The sequence below is a fragment of the Desmodus rotundus genome, chromosome 6, assembly GCF_022682495.2.
Source record: "Desmodus rotundus isolate HL8 chromosome 6, HLdesRot8A.1, whole genome shotgun sequence".
Taxonomy (NCBI): domain Eukaryota; kingdom Metazoa; phylum Chordata; class Mammalia; order Chiroptera; family Phyllostomidae; genus Desmodus; species Desmodus rotundus.
Window position 1 is genome coordinate 39,593,609 of NC_071392.1, and position 21,919 is coordinate 39,615,527.

Here is a 21,919-nt window from a genome sequence, read left to right on the forward strand (position 1 = left end):
ATGCAGGCAGCAGGTAGTCTGGATATGAAAGTCCCTTGAAAAATGAAATGAAATAGAATGAATCTTGCCTTAAGTGGGTTAAAATGGAAGCCTACTGAGACTTTTTTTTCCCCCTTAATCAGTTGGATTTGAAGGTCTAGACACCTGGTGCATGACTCATGTCCTGTGGGGGATCAGTGACGGCCTTAACTGCAAGATGGCAGAATAGGGAAAATACAACGCCTAATTAAATGTAGAATTGGTTAGATTTTATGTCAGGGAGAAACATTTATGTTCATTTTCAAATTAAATTCTTTATTCAGGTTTATATTTGGTTCTACAAAAATAAAAAAACACATTATTAAAAAAATTTTTTTTGGCTACATTGTCCTGTAAATGAATGCAAAATGGCATTTTGGATTTACCTCTATTTTTGTTGTAGGCTTATGCTTAGGGAGATTTCTGGACTAAAGGAGCTCAAATTTACCTGTGTGGGATACCAATGTTATTTCATAAGTAAATGTATTGGAAAAGTTATGAATATACAAACTTATGATAAAATTTAATACTAGTTGACCTTATTGAGTGTTTAGTAAGTAGCATTATCTAATTATTTCTCACAATAGTACTAAGCTCTAGACATCAATATTAGTCTCATTTTTCAATGAGGAAACTGCATTTTTGAGGATACTTTTAACTTGCTCAAGGAAACATATTTAATAAGCAATGCTAGTGCTTCTCAAACTTTAATGTGCATGTAGTTTACCTGTGGCTCTTGTTAAAATGCAGATTTTTATTCAGTCATCTGGATAGAGATACTACAAATCTAATTAGTTCCCAGGTGATGTTGATGCGCCTGGTACAAAGCCTCTACTTTGAGTAGGAAGAATGTAAGAGGATTCAAAATCAGGTATCTCTGACTTCAAGATCTGTATTCTTATTTATTACACAAATATATCCTTTGGGCTGAAGAAGTATAATCATAATGAGGAAGAAATGAGGGTTAGGTAGTAAATTAGAAATGAGGATTATGCTGTAAATTATCATTCATTCAGATTAAGAAGTATGTTTCAGTTAATAGAATATTCTGGAAGGTTATGAAATTTTCAGTGGATCCTATATCAGTTAGTCCTCTTCAGAAAAGGGGGATGTAAGGAGACTTGACTAGGGGTGGTGACCACACAATGCAAATAAACAGGCAATGTATTATAGAATTGTACACCTGAAACTTTTATCATTTTATTATCCAATGTCACCCAAATCAGTTCAATAAAAAGATAGAAGAAAAGAGATGAGGAATAGGAAGCATCCAAAGGAAGAGACAGTTGGACAGATTTTAAGATTAAATATAACTACAGAAATATTCACTGTGTAGTCAAGTAAGGTTGTAGATAGAGATAAAGACACAGATTTATGTATAAATATATATTTATTTGGCAAATATCAATATTCTTTTAATATATACACACTCTGGACACATTAGAAATATGAGCATAAAATTAATGAGCCCACGATGTCCTATCTTGAAGTGTACTAGAAAAATATCTCGCTGAATAATAAATGATCAGTAAAGAAACTACTGACACTTCAGAAAACTCTAGTTGAACAGCAAAAAAATTATTAAAAAAAGATTTAATGAAATAACATATACATTATTCAAAATTTTAATTTTTATTTGAATTTGAAAAAATATGAAATGTTTATTTTTCAGTATCAAGATTATCAACATAAAATACTATTGAACAGGTATTATAGAATCTTTGAAAAAGAAGTAAATTGAACTGGTTGTTTTCTCATATATCTACTAAAGAAATTCCTAGGAGTTTATATAATTCAGTGTTTTTTTTTTTAAAGGAAATGAACAACTGAAGGTGTTTTTTCTTTTTTAGTGGAATAATTATAATGTCTGTGATAAATTTTATTATGCCTGCATGTATACTGTTTTTATGTATTTGAACATTAAATTTTTAATCCTGTCTTTTATAGCCCGTTGATTAAAAATGAAATCATAACTTATTTGATTGCTTCATGCTTATTTTGCATTTGTTTATATGTTTGACTCGAAACTACTTCAACCAATATTTTTTTCAGTTTCAGCATTTATTTTCACTTTTTATTTGTGCTCATATTATCCTATGATCTTTTGATCTGCGCCATCAACTAACCTTAGAAAGAGCTGAAAGAGTAATCAATATAAAAAATGTTGGTATTGCCATAAAACTACCTCTTTTATAGCAAAACAGATTTTCCACTTAAGTCATTTTTTGGTTTTGTTTTTGTGGCAATACAAAAACATGTTACGATTCTGATGATTGATATGCATTAGTCTCTTACAGAAATCCTATGAAATAGGCACATTAAACATCTGTTCATTCTTGTTTTATAAATGAGGAAAATGAGAAAAGACTAGGGTTCTTTTTCAAGATTTCTATAGATAACATGAGGCTGGGGTGGAATTTAATTTTAGGATGTCTGTTTATGAGTCTAGCTTTTTTCCCCTGTAGGTCCACAGTGGTAATTTTAGCCATTTTATTTACAAGATATATTTCCTAAATGACTGTTTTTTTCTTGCTATGCTTATGTCTCACAAACTGCCTCAATAAAGTACCAGTAATTTTTCTGCTAAGATTATTGGTTTATTCTTAAGCAATCTCATATCAAACAATGTTTAGAAGCAAAAAAAGAAACCATCATTTAACATTGTTATTAACATTTATTTTAGCCTGCACTGGGCTGAAAAATCTGTGTTAATGAACAGTTCATAGAGTAAGCTTTTCAACAAAGCAATCCAACCTCCAATGGTGTCTCCTGAAAGATGGAGGTGAATTAAATAAGTGGTCTTATTGTTTACCACCCAGCACAGCCAAAGGGATCTGCTGAGTTAATGAAGGTCTCTAGACATTTTGCTCAAAGAAAATAGGATCAAGGTTATAATAAACACATTTTTCTAGTGACACTTTTCCAATTATGGTGTATCCTGTCTCCCTCCGGCTGTCCTGGTAACTTTAATTAAAACTGCTCCAATCTATTATGAAGCTTTAAATACTGTAATATGCCCCAACTCTTAATTCAACCTTGGTATTCAGTTTATGATTAGATAATGAAAAAAAGAAAATAAGGAATGTTTTTAAATGACTATTAAAATAGTTTTTTTTCTGGAAGGAGTAGGTCATTGTTGTTTAATGAGATTGTTTTATGTGTCTTTAGCTCTTAGACCGGTAGCTCTCTGTCTTTCAGGTTTATCACTAGTGTCTATAGAGTTTGCTAAAAAAATACAGATTCCTGGCCTTTATCTCTAGAGGGTTTAACTCAGAAACAAAGAAAGAGACCTCAGAAAACCAGGTCCAAAGAAGTGATAAAAGGATCCATGAAGAAATGTGGAATTCTGCAGAGACTCAAAGCATTTAAATTCATTGTGTCTGGGTTTTAGGAATCATTGGTTTACTTTTGCAAGAAGAGATTCATTAGAATATATTGGAATGGAATAAAGATTGCAGTGATAAAGAGCGACTGGGAAGTGAGAAATTGGCAAGAAATTTGCATTCTCAAGAAGTTTGACAGGACAGCGAAAGAGAACTATGGAGTACTACTAAAGACTCCTTTTTTTTTTTTTTTTTTTTTTTGAGAATGGAGGTTGTGTAAGCTTGCTTATAGACAGAAAGGAAGGAATTATTAAATGTGACAATAAGACAAAAAGTATCTGAATGTTGAAGGATAATTCTAGAAAATGCAGACTCCAAGCTTAGAGTCATGAAAATTATCTTTGAAAAGATTGTGGTATGTTTCACTTCAGAGAGAAGGGATATTAAATAAGAATAAAGATAATTAAATTTGCAGACAGAGAAAAGTTGAAGTCACTGGATGGCCAGTGTTTTCTTGGTAAAGTAGAAGTTGATCTTATATGCAAAGAATGAAGAGGCTATGGGCATCTCGAGGACCATACTGAAGATTTGGGGAAGCAAAGTATGAAAAAGTGAAAGGAGTTTTGTATGGGTAAGTGAAATGACTGATAAAAAAATCTAGAGTCTTCCTAACATAGAGCAAAAACAGAAGATATAAAATACTCTTATGTTCTAAGAGTGAGTGAGGTGCTCAGCTACATATAACCTTCAGTGTTGTCCGAAAATTCTGTGTGTGTGCCTTGACCATTAGCCCAGAATCTGTCTTGAGGATATAAATTTATCCAGGTTGAAGAGAACAAGGAAACATTACTTTGGAAGAAGTATGAAAAATTGTGCTATTTCTGTTTTCACAGAGAAAAATAGTGTAAATATTTTTGAGAGGATTACTCAGATTGCTTATGTATTTATTTCCCATTGAATCTGACCGGTAAAGGGACTAGGTAATCCACTATTTATTTTGCCAAATTCGGATTACTTTTATTTACTTGGATTTGATACATGCTTCTGAAATGAGGCATTGCCTGCCTGATGGCGAGCAATGAACGGTGACTTCACTGGGCATATGCTCACACACAAATCAAAGCAGAGGTGGGCTTTGTTGGACAGAGCTGATCTTGGATTCAGTTCAGTAGGGCACTCTGCCAGAGGCAAACCCAGTTCAGCAGAAAGAGGGTAGATACATTCTATCAGATGGGACCTGAGTTGTAGTTGGAAATGGCAGCCAGAGATGCTGCGTTGCCATTGGATGTTCTGGGTACTTCCAAACAATGCAGGCAGCACCCCAAGAGAGGAACAAGTCAGTAATGAACATCCACCAGTCCCAAAGCGTACCAGCTCACAATCATAGCCAAGAAAGGGCTGTCCAATAGGAGCTTCTTCACGGTGCCCTCGCTGACATCACCTCCTGTGTGCAGGGAAGTACGGGAAGGTGGGATCAGGAGAAGCTCCGAGAGTAGAGTAGAAGTTTACCACACTCCTCAGATAGATTCCTGAAGTTTCTCTACCTGGAACAGTACCACACTAGTAATATAAGTACACATAAATTTAAATTAAGCTTAGAGTTTTCATTTTAACTCATTAGATATTTTAATTAATCAACTGAGATTGTTTTTAGGTATAAAAGTTGTATATACAATATTCCATGGAAAGCTTATGGAACTTGTAAGGCTAAAGTTGTTCATATACGATTAATAAACAAGCCTACTAGAGTATGACTTGAACAGGTTACAGGTTTATTTTCTCTCTTGTAACAAGAAATGTGGAGGTAGGTAGCTCAAGAGATTCCCAGAAATTCCATTCTGCTACTTCTGTGTGCCTCACACTGGGTAAGCCCTGACTGCAAGGGGAATGAGAAATACAGTTTTCACCTCTCTGTACAAACTGTACGCTAAGTTCAAATGTTTGTACAGCTAGCTGGTGTCTATGTCAAGACCTTTTCAAGATTTAATGTGAGTTTTCGGGAAGAAAGTCTGGAGAAAATTAATTTTCAGAAGCAGAGTAAAGAAAGAAAAGCATTGCTCTCCTTAATATGATTGAATGCATAATCAATTCAGCTTCCCTAAAGAGGTTTGCAACGATATTAACAGAAGAATGAAAAGGCCGTTGAATCCATCGGAGATTGGAGATCGGCAGAGTAAATTTTGTAAACATCCCAGACAGTTAAAATATTTGAAATAACTAACTATGGTATGTAGGGTCTGCTAATGATCAAGAGTTATATGAGTACAAGAAAGTTGACAATTTTATGTGGATAAAGTGTAGGTTTATAGGGAACAGTGGAGAAACAAGAAATTGTGGTATGGGTAGAAATTTAAGAAATTAAGAGTTCTAGGTGATACAAGGTTGAATCAGTGAGTGAACAAGTCATTTAAATGGAGAAAAGTGAAAGTTTTTGAAGTTTTGGAAAGGAGCAAATTCACAATTAGCATTTTGAATGTCTGCTATGATCCAAACGCTTTTGCTTGACTCTTTTCTTATATTTCTAACACAATTTCTATTCTGAAAATAGGTATACTTGATAGCATTTTAAAGGGAAGAAGATAAAAATTCAAGTAATTAAAAATTTGTCCAGTTTTATACAGCTAGCAAGTAATTTAAACCCATACACACACATACAAAGTATCTGGTGTTTCCTGTGCAGCCTTTATTAGTTTAAAAATTTCCCACATTAATTCATTTAATCTTCACAGTGCATCACCTGAAACTCAGATGAAGGTCTTGACCAAGTCTTACACAGAGTGAAATATCTGGGCTTGAATTCTTGTTTGTAGGTTATCTAGCTTTTAGCTCTACGCACCGTATTTTTCACCCAACATGATTTCTCAGTAATTTCAGCCAAAATATATTTTGTCATTTGTTCATTCCAATCAGATCTCTCTGTACAGGTGACATTATAACTATTATAACTAAGTAAGCCACACTAATTCTGCCTTTAATTGGGTCCCCTAGTACCATTGGATGTAAGTCCTGTAAAATTGAATCTTCATCTCCTTTGTTTGCCTTGTAGCATGTGACACCTACTTAGAACATAGTTCAGCACTAAACGAAACACAGACATATAACCTTCAGAATGTCTTTCCAGTCAGGCCTGCGAACACCTATATCTTAATAATCCTACTCATTGTTTCATTAGGAAGTGATGTGTGTAGCACTTTATGCTCTAATGTAAGAGTTTCTTACACTTATCAATGCAATATATTTTACTGTTTTACCTAGAATTTTAAACGTTGTTTGGAGGTATAGATTGATACAAAAACATGTTAAATGGAAATCTCTGTATGTACCACTACATTTCCTCTCTTACTTTAGTAGCATCTTTATGGATTTTTAAATCTATCATTATAATAGGAATTTGGGGCCAGACAGAAGGGGTGGTGAAGCTCTCCGTGCTATTTAGGATCTCTCACGGGACTGAGAAGGAAACAACAGATCCAAATACCTGTAACTGTAGTGCAACTCCCTAGCACGCTCAGCATTTTAATTTTTATAACGTTCTGTTTTCATGTACATACTATTTAAAGGTTTGTAATCGTGTTTTTGAACAACACCTTCTACTATAAATTGCTCAGCGCTAGAGAGTACTTTCTCCTTCCTCCATTCCACAGAGTAGTGTCTCAACTAAATGGGACTTTGTGAAGAAAGCCACTTTTTGAAAGAAAAAAAAACAACAACTAGGTACCAAATATATCTTGAGGGTGGAAAGCAGGACAATTAGTGGTAGAGTGCACCTGATTTTTAAATAGAAGTTATTCAGACAAGGAAAGGTTCTGGGCAACAATTACAGTCTTTTTCTAATAAAATCCCTTTGGAAATGTGATTCTCATGGTCTTGGGTTGACTTAATTCTATCAGATCAGAAATAGTATTTGCAGTATCAAGAAGAGCATTGCCGTGTGGGCAATTTGACAAATACGATGCATGCTCTGACAGAAGAACACTTGCAAAAATTAGAGTGAAAGAGAGTGTTGGGTGTGTTGATTGCACTGAGTAAAATGGGAATTAAGTGAAGTGACTTGCAAGATGAAAATGTGAGGCCCTTCTTAAAAAGGGATCAAGAATTTCAAGATGACAGCAGAGGAGCAGTAAGCCAGCTGTGGAGTCCACCTGCGCGAAGGGCCCTGTCTAACTGCGGAAGTTAGGCACCCGTGCGGCCGGCCAGCCCATGCACACCGTTGATTAGTGGCAGATCTGGGACTGGGCTTGGTATTTTTAACGACTCATACAGTGCTCTTTCTTTGATGATAGTCATTGAACTTTACCTGCTGACCTGAGAGTCGATGAAACCTATGACAATCATTAAAAAGATAATCCCAAGGGAGGCAAAAAAAATCCATATTTATTCCACTTCTATTTTATGAAATTGCAAACTATAGAAATGCACTGCTCTGAACGTGCTAGTAAATGGTATTTTGTATAAAAATAAATATGGAGAAACAGTGCTAATCGAAGGCCAGTCTCTTCGATTCTCCTAACGCAATCTCATAGCATGCCGTAGCAGTGGAGACGATCCGGTTAAGGCGTGTTTGCTAATGGTAAGCACTGTTGAAGCCATTTGCAAAGTTGAAATTTAAGTAGTGATCAGATTCCTAACTGTTCTTAACTTTATTTTTAGTCTATTGATATTTAGTTTTTCCTTTTCCTCATTAACCCCTAATTGTGCTGTTACAGAATTACAAAACCTCTAAATCTTCTGTGCATGCATTGTCTAAGTTTTTCTGAGTAGCATGAAGCAGAAGCCTTATGTGAGATACCCAAAGCTACACAGCTTTTTTTTGTATACACTGAAGTTCTTTTGAATCTACTCTTTATAATTTTTAGAGCTTATAAAATCAAGAACTGCATTTGCAAAGATGAGTTCTCTGTGCTTTCCTTAAAATTCCCTGACACAGCTTGCCACTAGAATGATGGAATGCCCTGTTAATTTAATTAAAACATCATAGGATCATACATCTTGAAGGAATTTGGGGAATTTGTTTTTCTGACCTTCTCCTCTCAGGTAGGTGAATGCCTAGACCACCAAGGTTAGGAAGTTAGCTGTAGTTTCCTGAAGTATTTTCAGAAATGAAGCTTCCACAAATGTAATGCCCAATTATTATTGTTCAGCTTGGTTTTCAAGAAATTATTTCTGACATTCATGTCCTTGTCTAATTGAACCCCCTTTTATTTTCTGTTCCCCATATACATTAAAATTTGATCGGCATTCTCCTTATGAGAATATCTCATTTCATGTGTGTGGGAGGGGTGGGTCCCTATTAGGGGCAGTAGGAACAATCATCAATTCAGCTTAGTGTTTGTGACAAATGGTGATTGTTAGTTGCCAAGCAATCATTCTTGCCAGGCGTTGTGTTAAGTGCTTTACATGTATTATCAAATTTAACCTTCAGAACAACCTTAGGAGGTAGGTGTGTTACTGTACCTGAAGATCAGAGTTACACTGACATAGAAATGACCTACAGCCCTGTGTAAGGTTAAAGTCTACAGCACAATGTTTTGACGTGCACATAGCTTGAAGTCAGTAGCACAGTAAGCTTAGTTACCATCTCTCATCTCATGTAGATAAAAACAAAAACAGTACACATCTTTGCACATGAAAAAAACTTTCGATTATTTTATTAGAATTAGGTCATATAAATTGAATGGTTGATCCAAAAGCAGGTGGACATTATTTATATTTTTCATTTAGGTAAATAATTGTGAATCTTTCTAAGAACTCCTTCTTTCCCTTTTCTTCCTTTCTTTTTAAATAACAGGGCTTCTGAAAACTTAGGAACAGCCAGGTTGTATTTGGCCTAGTATAATAAGTTAAATTTGGTTCTGTAAGCAGAACTTAATTTTAAATGATAGATACATTTTTAATTATTATAATAATGTCAAAAACTCATACTGTTCTCTACAGATTAGTGTCTTTGTTTTTGGCAACATAATCAGTTCAAAATTAACAGGCTGGCTGGGGCAAACATCTGTCTTCCACATGTATTTAAAAATATATTCAGCCTAAGATTTTCAGTTTCTGATTGCACATACCTTCTCACATGATCTGTCTTGCATGTTTTATCCCAGCCGCAGGCAGCACGCCAACATACCACACTGGGGACCAGTGACCCTGCTGTCGGCAGGCCTTGTGTTCTAGGGCAGCTGACGCCATCAAAGCCCAGCTAAAAGCAGACACCAGCTTGTGTCTTGACAGCTGAAGCATTAGTTCCAAAAGACTGTCTACTGCTTCTTTGGCTAATTTATCCTGTAGTCCCCGGACTCATTACTCCTCCATTACAGCTACTCCTGTAAATGTTAGTCTATTGTTGCCTGACAAACCAGTCACCTTTGATTGTTTATACTGTCTTTTCTCAGAAATTCTATGTCAGTCAACTTAAAAGTCCAATAATATGTAATAATAATGACTCATTTTCTACAGGAGGGTTTACGGAGAATTTATTGCCCTGTACGTTAATGCCTATGCCATTATTATCTCCAGCACAACAATATAATGTGACCTCTTAAAAAGAGAAAGAAATAAATCTTCCAGTGTGATACTTATGTGCTCAGAATATCCCTTTAAAATGTGGATGTTCAGTAGCCAGTTTGGCTTTAAGTTCATAGAAATAACTGACTCTGGCAGAAGTGTTCATTTTTATTAAAATGCCTTTGCACACATCAGCTTTGCCCTTGCAAATGGGCATTTTTAAAATTACAAGATCAAAATAGATTTTAAAAGTATATATTTTCTGATGCCTTCATTAGTAACTGTATTTGACTCACTAATGATAACCATTAAAATGAGATTAATTTTACCCACTCATCTACAGATGGACATTTGGGCTGCTTCCAGATCTAATTTGTAAAAACGGTATGGCACATTTACACAATGGAATACTACTCAGCCTTAAAAAAGAAGGAAATCTTACCCTTTGCAACAGTATGGATGGATCCGAAGAGTATTATGCTAAGTGAAATAAGCCAGTCAGAGAAAGACAAGTACCATATGATTTCACTCGTGGAATTTAATGAATAAAATGAACTAACTAGCAAGACAGAGAAAGACTCATAGAGAGAGAGCAGGAACAGCTGTCAGGGGTGGAAGGATTGAGCAAAAAAACCCAAACTCATGGGCATCGACAATAGTGTGGTGATTGCCAGGGATAGGGGGATTGGGGGACAGTGGAGGAGGGTCTAGGGGGGTAAATGGTGATGGACGAAGACTTGACTTGGGGTGGTGAACACCCAATACAGCATACAGATGATGTGAATTGTGTACCTGAAATGTGTAGAATTTTGTTAACCAGTGTCACTCAATAAATTCAATGAAAAAGAAAAAATTAAATTAATCTTCAGACTTTCTCAGAAAATTATGGCATTTTTAAGATTAAATATTAAAATGTTTTAAAAATAAATAAGTAATACCTTAAATAGAAGAAGAATCATAATAAATGCTCATGATAATTGCTAAGCACTTATTTAAAGACCATGCTAAGGATTTTATTCACATCTACTTATTTAACCCTTACAATATATTTCTATACATAGTATTAATATTATATCTATTTTATGGAGATACTTTGCCCAAGGATTGGAATCCAGATCCATTTAATTTCCAAGCTCTATGGCAGCATTTCTCCTCCGTCTGCCTCACATTTACTATGTGTCAGACACATAGAAACATTTATGACTTTTTGTCTGCGTTATTTCATTCATTAATTCTTTCTCTTTCACTTCCTCTCCTCCATTTCCTCTTTTTTCTTTTACTCCTCCCTCTTCTTCCACTTCTTCAGTGTGATAAAGTGAGGAATCATAGGTAAGAAAGTTTTAAGTAGTTCTAGGATGGTATTTTTGTTTCAAAATAAGGTTATATATTTTCATGTTTAATTTTCTATAAGATGTGCTGTACAAAAGAAGTGGTAATGATAGTTTCTTTTAAATTTAATTACAATGCAAAAGGGAAGACTAAAAGAGAAGATGGACGGGTGGAGGGGACGAAGGAGGGAAGATCTAGCCTTCCTATTCTCCAGTCTTATTACCGGTAATGCATTAAATATTTACAGAAAGATGTGTGGTTGTCTGGTGATGGAGACAGAGATCGTAAAATCTAAAAGTGTTTATGAAGCTTATTGTAATTACTTGGGTTTGTATATGAAAACCAACTCTTCAGGGCATCTACAAATCACACACTGTGCTGAGGCTCTTGTACCTAAGTGAATATATTGGGTTGGTCAAAACATTCATGTGGTTTATTTTCCGTAAAATTAAAGACACATTTTTCATTTTCACCAATAACTTTATTGATTTGGATATTTTGAGTATGTTGGCTATCTCCTGTGTGGTATAATGTTGATTGCTCTCAATTAATGTCTCGATTTGATCCCCATCAACTTCAACTGGTCCACCCAACTGTGGAACATCATCCAGTGCGAAACATCCAGCATGAAACTTCACAAACCACTTTGACACATTTGATCAGCCACAGCACCTTCTCCATAGATGGTGCAAATCTTTTTTTCTTTTTTTTTTTGCATTTCAGTTGCATTTATACCTTTATTGAAATAATGAAGTATAATATGCCAACAATCTCGCTTATTTTCTTCCATCTTCACTATTAAAATGGATACAAAAATTCACCAATTTTATGTTTTTTAAAAATGCATGCTGATATGACAGCTGTCACAATGCAATCCAACAAAATTGTTCCTAATGAAGTTCAAAACAACTAAGCACTCCTAGAGCCATCATATGCAAAAATACCAAATGAAATTTTTGGCCAACCCAATATTTTGGGAGTGTTTCAGGGAAACTATCTAGACAGTAAGCAGCACATGCAGATGTGGCATAAAGATAAAAATGAACTAGAATGGCTCCTATTTCTAAACTTGAGCTTCAGTATCTAACAGATATCCATTGTATTAAATCCAATGAAACCAATGACATTTTAGGTAATGTATGTCTCATTTAGATGGTATTTAAAGAAGTACGTTTTACCAGCACTGAAAGCATTATAGGCAAAGATGCAGAGCTAAGTGAATCATTTGCAGTTCAGAACTTAACGTATATTTAGGTTAACCAACTTTTAATTACCAATAGTGAGAAATTCAGGACCTGGTGTATAGTTAAAGGACCTGTTGCCCCATTAAAGGAGAGAGCGATGTATTATGGGAGTAGGAAAGGGCAAATAAGGAGGCCAGCTGAGTTTATCTCATGGAATACAAAGAACTTCTGAAACTCTCAAAGCTTTCGTCCTTCCTAAAATTTATAGGTGTTTAATGTATTCGCTATCATTCCTTTGTCCCAAATAATGGTTTACTGGAGCTTTATAATTTTGAAAATATGTTATCTTTGGGGAATTTGGAAGGAATAACTCTTTCTGTAATTTCAGCGATGCTAACTATCTGCCAGTCATCTGGCCTGAAAAGTCACTGATGCTTAATGTTTTTGCTCTTCCACGGTCACATTTCTCTTCACTAAATGGTCTTGTCTCATTCTTAGCTGACATTTCACACCAATTGCCCTGTCACTGTTGGAAGCTCAATCAGCATATTAAAAAGCAGCAAGTGGCACCTAATGCCGCCCTGAAGAAAAGTTGCTCCGTTTTAGTTACCGCACAGATCTTCAGCAGCTCTCCCGGAGTACTTCAGACACGCTCACTGATTTGAAACAGCATTTCTCAGCTGCACAGAAGGCACACTGAATAAATACTGGAAGGAGGACAGTTTAAAGACTTAAAGGCAGGTCCTGCCAAGGCAGGTCGTACTTTTCCTCTCAGCTGCATGTGCAGGGGAATTATCCCTGTGATCTGCCAGTGTTTTATTGCCACATAAGTAGGCGTCCTTTACAAAGGGAGCTGGCAGTGCACGTTTTTGTTGTTTGTGTGACAATAGTAATTTCCCCCTTCTCCATTTAGTGACAGTGTTTAAAAAGGAAAATAATGTGTGCATTTTAAGAAGTAGTGAGCTCCAAAAGATGCTCGGTAGCTTACATAAATGCAGAATTATTTGTATGGTACAACTAATGTTTAGAAATTGGATCATACTCAACTAATATTAGCCCATCAAACATGGGTCCGCCCAGCATGCCCTCGATGACATTGGTATGCTTGTTTCTGATTCATCTTGTGGTGCTGCCTGTTCAAGTACCACTGAATCAGATATTTTGATTTATAACCTAAATCCTGATTCAGTTGCTTAGGTTGTATTTTTTGGCCAAGTACAAAATCGCCCCATTATATTTGGTTCTCATTATCAGAGATGGTAAAAATGTATGGCCATGTATTCTTTTAAGGAACTGGATTTTTCTTTTTATAAGAATTTTCCCTGGCTGCTGTGGCTCAGTGGATTAAGCACTGGCCTGGGAATCAGGTCACTGGTTTGATTCCTGGTCAGGGCACATGACTGGGCTGCAGACCAGGCGTCCAGTTGGGGGTGTGCAAGAGGCAAATCATCCTTGTGGACGTGGACAACAGTGTGGTGATTGATGTGGGGAGAGGGGTATAGACGGTAGGTAGGGGACTAAATGGTAGTGGAAAAAATACAATAAAGATTAAATTAAAAAATTAAATTAAATTAAAAAACCAGAATTTGGGGGTGGTGAGAGAAAGGAGACTTGGAGTTAGAACCTGAAAGTCTGAGGATTTTTAATACTAATTTCTTTCAGTTTTAATCTGAGAAAAAATAGTTTGATTAATATTTGAAAAGGCAATTTAGTGATGAAAAGAATTAATTGAGGTATCAAGATCATATACCCAAGTACAAACAAGCAGTACTCAGTGAGAGAGATAATGTGAAGAACAGTTTCCCCTATAAATGATGAGAATAGTTTTTTAAATATGCCTAAAGTAGTTACTTTAAATGGTTAAATTAAGTTGCTACAATATAAAATATGATTGCTTGGGTTGGCTGTTGAGTGGGTAGAGATGGAAGAGGGCTTAATGGGGATACATGGTAATGAAAAAATAAAATAAAAATAATGTAAAAAAAATCCTACCTTATTCATTATCTATTTCCTAATAATTCTATTTAAAACATAAGTATAGATTTTAAAACATAAGCAATATTATTATTTGTGAAGTAAAATATATATTTGATTTTTGAGAATCTCTATTTAGTTTTTCTGTAACCGGAATCCCTATACTACACAGCAAGCATTATTTTTAAAAAGTGCCTCCCACCTTGTGACATTGATCTAGAAATTAATTAAAATTACTGTTCAGTCTTTGCAAAGTGTAATCACTGATTAACTAAAACTGAATAAGAAACAATGAGGGGGATAAATGGTGATGGAAAAAATGGTTCTGCTTGAAAATAATACTTTGTGACTAATAATGCCTATCATGTAGTGAAGTGAGAAGTAATTTTGAAAAGTTATTATGAAAATACATAACAGGATATTAAAGTAAAAGAAAAAAGAGAGAATAAGTTATATTGTGATTCATTCTAGTATTTGTTGATGTTAATCAATTTATATGGGATAGTCCATGTGGTAAAATACAGTAATTGTATTATCTCTTATTCAGGATTTAATTTTCTAGAATTTTATGGCCAACAGATACATGAAAATACGTTCAACCTCACTAGGTATTAAGGAAATGCAAATCAAAACTACACATCTGTTAGAATGGGTGTTAACCAACACTATAGGTAATAACAAGTGTTGGAGAGGTTGTGGAGAAAAAGGACCCCTCATTCACTGCTGGTGGGAGTGTAAACTGGTACAACCACTATGGAAAACATTATGGCGGTTCCTCAGAAAGTTGAGAATAGACTTACCATATGACCCAGCAATCCCTCTTCCGGGTAGCTACCTGAAAAACTCAAAAACATGTATTCAAAAAGTTTTATTCACCACTCTTATTGCAGCATTATTCCCAGCGACCAAGACATGGAGATAACCAAAGTGCCCTTTGATAGAGAATTGGATAAAGGTGTGGTACACAAATACAGTAGACTGCTACTCAGCCGTAAGAAAAGATGAAATACTGTCATTTGTGACAGCATGGATGGACCTTGAGAATATCCTGCTGAGCAAAATAAATCAGTCAGAAAAAACTGAGAACCATATGATTTCACTTATATGTGGTTATAAAATTGAAACTCATAGATGCAGACAACAGTATGGTGGTAACCAGAGGGAAAGTGAGGGTAGGAGAAAGGGGGAAATATATGGTGACAGAAGATGATCTGACTTTGGGTGGTGAGCACACAATGCAATATACAGATTGTGTGTCATAAGTATGTATACTTGAAACTTATATGATCCTGGTAAAATATATGATCCTGGAAACTTATATGATATTGGCAAATATGGGGATATTTACCAATATCCCCAATAATTGTATTTAATTTTAATTGTATTTTAATTCAAAATATTTTTTTAGAATGGTAATTTCCTCACCTTCATGTAATCAATAGAGGATCACATTTTATTTTTAAACGGGTCAATTTTTCAAAATCCATTTTATCTTGTATCGTCTCATCTGATTTTTTTTTGATGGGGGCATAGATTTAGCTTTCTCTTTATTTGAAACTTTTAAAAATGTTCTCAAGAGCTGTTTCTTTTAAACAATATATAACTAGTTGTTTTTTATTAATTTTTAATTAATATTATTTTTTTATCTTCACCCAGGGACATTTTTTTCATTGTTTTAGAGAGAGAAAGAGAGAGAGAAACATTGATGTGAGAGAAAAACATCAATTGGTTGCCTTCCATACATGCCCTAACCGGGAATGTTCGCACCAGGTCTGGGATCGAACCCGCAACCTTTTGGTTACCTGATGACGCTCCAACCAACTGAGCCACACTGGCCAGGACTATCATTAATTCTTAGCATTTCATCTAATATAACAATTTATCTTTTATTGGTAGAATTTAGTTCATTCATATTTAACTATATGACAAAAAACTCATTTTATTTTTTCCATGTTACTCTTTATTGTTTAACAAAATCCTGCCTTTTACTCTTTTCCTTAGTTTTTTTTTTTCTTTCCTACTCTGTTCAAATTGTTTCTCTTTAATTTTCCCATGTGGTAATTTGAAAGTTCTGTTGTGCGTGTGAGTGTGTGTATGTGTTTAATCCATTCATGATTAATTCCCTTCCACTATTTTCCTAGTGGCCCACATAAGATGTACTGTTTCTCTGTACATTGATGCTCTGTTTTTTCCTACTTGCCTTAGCCTCCTCAGTCCTACTGATACAGTTTTAAAAGATAGATTATTCTGTATTAATAGCCTTGAGAGTATGTCCCTTCAGTTTGTTTCAGGAATACTTTTTAAGCATTTAAATTTATGTTCTCATATATGTTTATCTCTTGGGCTGCAGTCCTGTCTCTCAGTATTTTGTCGATATTATCCCACTGTCTTCTGTCCTTTAGGCTTCAGACGAGATGTCTAGGGTCACTCTGATGTTTTTTCTCTTTTTTTCTTTGCGTGCAGCATACTCATTATGCCTCAAAGCTTGGAAGAGCTTTACTAATTCCTGCACTTCAAGAATTTTATGATTTCAGTTATATGTGGAATCTAATAAACAAAATAAATGAACAAAAAAAAGCAGAAACAAATTAATAGATACAGAGAACGAACAGATGGTTGCCAGATGGGAGTGGAGTTAGGTGGATGGGTGAAAAAGGGGAAGGGATTAAGATGTATAAATTGCCAGATGTAAAAACAGTCATGGAGATGTAAAGTACAGTATAAGGAATATAGTCAATATATTCAATAGTGTAATAACTATATATATTACCAGAGAGGGACTAGACTTATCAGGGTGATCACTTTGTAAGCTGTGTAATTGTATAATCGGTACATTGTATGCCTGAAACTAATATAATAGAAAGTGACCAGAGGGGAGACGGGAGGGGATAATGGGGGAAAAGGGTGAAGGGTTTACAGGAGCAATTATAAAGGACACATGGACAATAACAAGGCGGGGGTAGAAACGGGGGAAGGGAGGTGGGGAGGGGTCGGGGGGAAAGGCAGAAAACTGTACTTGAACAGCAATTAAAAAATGAAAAAAATGATAACATGAATTAGAATAAACTAATTAAAGATAATACATTTTATTAAAAATAGTATGTTAATTGTCATTGAAAAATTAAAAAAAAAATAAAACACTTTTTACTAGGATATGTCCAGGTGATAGTCATTTCCCATCCATCAATCTGGGAGCCATCCTGATTTCTAGACGCAGATCTTTTTGTATCTCAGGAGCAATTCTTCCTAGCATATTTTTGTTATAGTTTTTATATTTTTTAGGATATTTTATAATTTGTATGTAGTTTGGTTGCCTAGATATCATCTCCATATCTCTTAATTTTTCCTTCAAGATTTTCATTCCTTTAACTTTTTTTTCAGTTTGAACTTCTTGCATTTGAACTTTCAGGCTACTAGTTCAGATGTAAACAATGATTACCCTCTCCTTTAATTTTTCTGCTTAACTTTTTTCATAGCAACTCATGGTTTTGTTTATCCCTCTGAATTTATTTTTATTTTTTATTTTTATTTACCATTCATGAGTTCATCTATCTGTATATACCATTTCACTGAAGTATATTCTGATCATTCTACTTGGTCTTCTCTCGGGACCTATACTTTTTATCTGCGCCTCCTGGGACTATAGTCTGGTAATAGAAATATAAAAGATGTTGAAAGACAAAAGATTTGGGGGGGCTCATGTTCTACTAAATCTTTCAGTCACTCCTGTCGGGGGGCTTTAACGCAGCCCCCCGGTCTGCCATGGATGAAGCCGTGGCAATGGTGGCTCGAAGCCTCTGGTCCGTGCAGGTCCCTGTTCGGGCGCCAGATGTTGGGGGGCTTTAACGCAGCCCCCCCCCCGGTCCTCCACGGATGAAGAAAAAGACTACCAAGACATGATGTGCTTGGGGGGGAAAAGTGGCCAATCTCTCAGAGGAGAAGGGCCCCCATCATTTCCCTCCATGGGCTTTTATTAGGTTCATTCGCATAGGAATGCAGATAAAGCTCATCAATCATTGTCAGCCAGTAAGGATTAAACAATACAGGATTTACAGAGAACTTCCAGGGCTTAGTCTGAGCTACAGCCAATCAGCTAGAGGGCCATAAAACTTTAAGCAGCCAGACTCATCTCAGGTCTGGACCCTTATCTTTTAAGGTGAGGGTACAGATTAAGTAGGTTTCACAGGAATGTAGTATTTTCCTTAGGCCTGATTCCCCAGGGGATCTGCCCCTCCCAGCACAGGACTGCACCGCCCTCTGTTATTGCTTCAGGCTCAAGTCAGACAGGGAAGTAAAGCAGCCAAGAGATTAGGAGACTTCTTGCAGACAGAATGAGGACTCAGGCTATTTCAAAGCTGAGGGGCAAGGGTCCATCACCCCATTTTGCCACAGCCCCCCGAGTCCTTCCCTGCGAGCTTATCCCTGGTGACCAGAGCCTGTCTTAGGTTGATCCTCCCTTGAGGATTCTTACCCGTCATTGGCTAGCTGGTCAAGCTCAGGGCCAAGCAGGGTGAAGTGGGCAGAGGTGGCACTTCTGCCAGGGAGAGAGGCTTTGTCTCCTTAATGGCTTATGGTCCCAACTCTGACTCAGCCTTAACCATGGGGGGTTACAGCCTCCAAAACCAGGCAGGGCGGTTCCCAACACACTCCTTTGGCCTAGAGTATCCCTGCACATTCCTCCAGAGCAAGGAAAACTCACCCTACTTATGTAGCTCCTTCTATTTTTTTTTTTTCAGATCAGTTCTATTTAGAAAAACTAAAATTTCAAATGTACAGAAAAGTTTTTAGGTCAGGAAAAAATGCAAATATCATATTCACCCATATTTTCTCAAAGCGCTGTAGCATTACCTGTCTTTCCCCCCATACCACACACAACAAGTTGCTGTATTCATCCTTCTTGGCCTTTGAGGTCAAAAAAACTCCCAGAGGACTACATCCAACTTTGGGTGTAGGTGTGGGCAACGTAGATACTAGATGCTAACTCTTCCTGTATCTCTTACCTCTCATTCTTCATGCGTGGTTTCCATACAAATTCTAGTAAATGTTTTATTTTAGCCTTTTGGGGAAAGAAGCCTTGTACAGTTTTTTTCTCTTGTATTTTATTATGGGCTGAATTGTGTCTGTCTTTGAAGTCCTATGTTGGAGACCTATATCCCAGTTCCTCAGAATGTGACTGTTTGGATATAGGATCTTTAAAAAGGTAAAGTTAAAATGCAGTCATTAGGATGAACCCTCATCCAGTATGACTAGTATCCTCATAAAAAGAGAATATTAAGACACAGACAAGCATAGAAGGAAGACCACTTAAAGACACAAGGAGAAGATGTCTAGAAGAGAGGCCTAAGGAAAAACCAACCTTCTTGACAATATGAACTTGAACTTCTAGCATCTAGAATTGTGAGCAAATAAATTTCTGTTGTTTAAGTCACCCAGTATTTTGATATGGCAGCTCTAGCCAATTAATTAAAATCTCAGTAGATCCAGTTCCCAGGGGTTCTAGTAGGTGGTTGATTCAGCAGAAGCAAATGGCTTGATGGATGGATTGAGGAGAAGCAAGGAGAAGAGTGCAGAAGAGTAGGGTTATTACGCTCCCAGAATCTCCCCATCAAGTGAAACTCTATTTGTTACCTGGCAAAATGGTATACACTTATTATACTTAATTACAACCATGTGAAAAATACTAAGAAAGTAAACAATTGGATTCATTCAAGCAAAGCATAAATTGCTTTTCAATTTATATTATTTTAGGATATATTATCTAGTTGGAAATTATACAAAATTCTTACCATGTCACTAATCAGTAGGAAAGCATTGCTTTTAAAATTACCTTTAGGTAAATACAGGGAAAAATCCAAATCTGACCATTTTTGTTCCTTTTGATATATGTAACAAAATTTCTTGTAGGAAGATATAAATTTCTATTCAAATTTATTTGTGTATTACCTTTAACTATCTTCTCTTCCTCGTTGATTATCCAGCACTAACTATATTATATAAGAAGGTAAAATGCTTATAACTTTAGAGCAGGAGAACAAAGACATTTGTCTTTTTTTGCCCACAGTGAAATACGAAGAGGAATAAGACAGAGGGTGCTAAAGCCATTGTTAACCTCAGTCACATTTGCTTTGAGTCATCACATTATCATGGGTATACGGGAGGAGAGATAAAGTGATCTTAGGTATTTCTGTGTCATCTTGTCATTATTGCTGCTGCTAAGGTGATTGGGTATTTTTGAGGCAGGAGAAAATGTCTGCCATTTAAAAGCATAACTTCAAATAGGTGGACATATATTTCTCATCCAAATATGAACCAAGTAAATTAACTAAGGTTCACATATTTTTAAAGGAAAAGGTGTCATGCAAAGGTTCAAACAAAACATCTCTTTCAGGAGCTGTAAGGTGGCCAAGAGCACACCTCACTACTGTCACCTTTTCTAGCAATGCTTCCTCCGTGTTGTTGATGCCACTGCGCCTGCTTTTGCTGGCGCCACGCTGTCCCGGTGTGTGAAAGGACTGGGTGGAAACAGTGTTCTCTGGCTTTCCCATCTTCTCTCATGACCAACACACTCAGCTGCCTGGGACAATAAATGCTTTTAGCATTTTGAACACAAGTATGATTCCTTTAGTGTCTGTAAAAAATTAATGAAGACAAATGTAACTATTTTTCCTCAAGTTTTAACTGAGCTAAGTTGGCAAATACAACAAATAAAAAAAAAAAATCCAGCAAACCGAAGTATTTATCTGTCTGCCTTGGCAGCCTTTGATCCTTTGAGAGTCAGATGTAAAAGATACCAATGTTAACATTAAAATGGAAAGTGTGATGGCTCAACCATTATTTGTTCATCTGATTATTTAGTAAAGTGTGTGCTCTTTCACAGAAGCATTGAACATAAATAAAATTTAGTCAGAGTGAATGTATACTATATTGTCTTGAAATTATATTTAAACAATTGGTAGAAATCATTGATATAATATTTAATATAGATTTATTTTTTATTTAGTACTTATTATTTTAAAATAATATTTCCTTTATTTATAAAATTTGCATGTTCAATATAAGAAATCTGAGATTGGGAAATACTTTAAATTCTATTATCCAGAGTGAAACATGATTTATATTTTTGGTGTATATCATTTTATCATTTTTACACAAATATTCACCTACAAGGTTAAAAGTACAAATGTTTATTTTAAAAAGTTATGACAATCCATTTTGTGTATGTGTACACTCATGCACCAGACTTACAAAAATTTTAAATGCATTTTCTCAGTTAATCATAATTTTAAAGTTTTCTAAAATTCACATAATTATATTTACCAAAATCACAAGATTAATAAGTGGTAGAGCCAGGATCAAACTTGAAAGTTGCCATCAACTCCTCCTTTGTAATTGCTGACACTGGGAGTGAGCAGGTGGGTAGTCTGAGGCCATGTCTACACCGCCTCGGAGCCCCAGGTTATGGAGAGTGGTTGCGTGAGACAAATCTGTAGAGCCGTTACTACTAGAGCACTTTAAAGTTTCATATTCAGTACTATTTGGTAGTTCTAAATTATATTTATGGTTCTACAATGCTGGAAATATTTCTTTGTATTG

The 21,919-nt window shown here is 35.7% G+C and overlaps 1 protein-coding gene across 7 annotated transcripts in view; it reads left to right on the plus strand.

The window, feature by feature from the left end:
• The window catches only part of CACNA2D1 (calcium voltage-gated channel auxiliary subunit alpha2delta 1), a 457,573-nt gene that overhangs the window by 98,795 nt on the left and 336,859 nt on the right, over positions 1-21,919 (plus strand). The window lies entirely within an intron of this gene.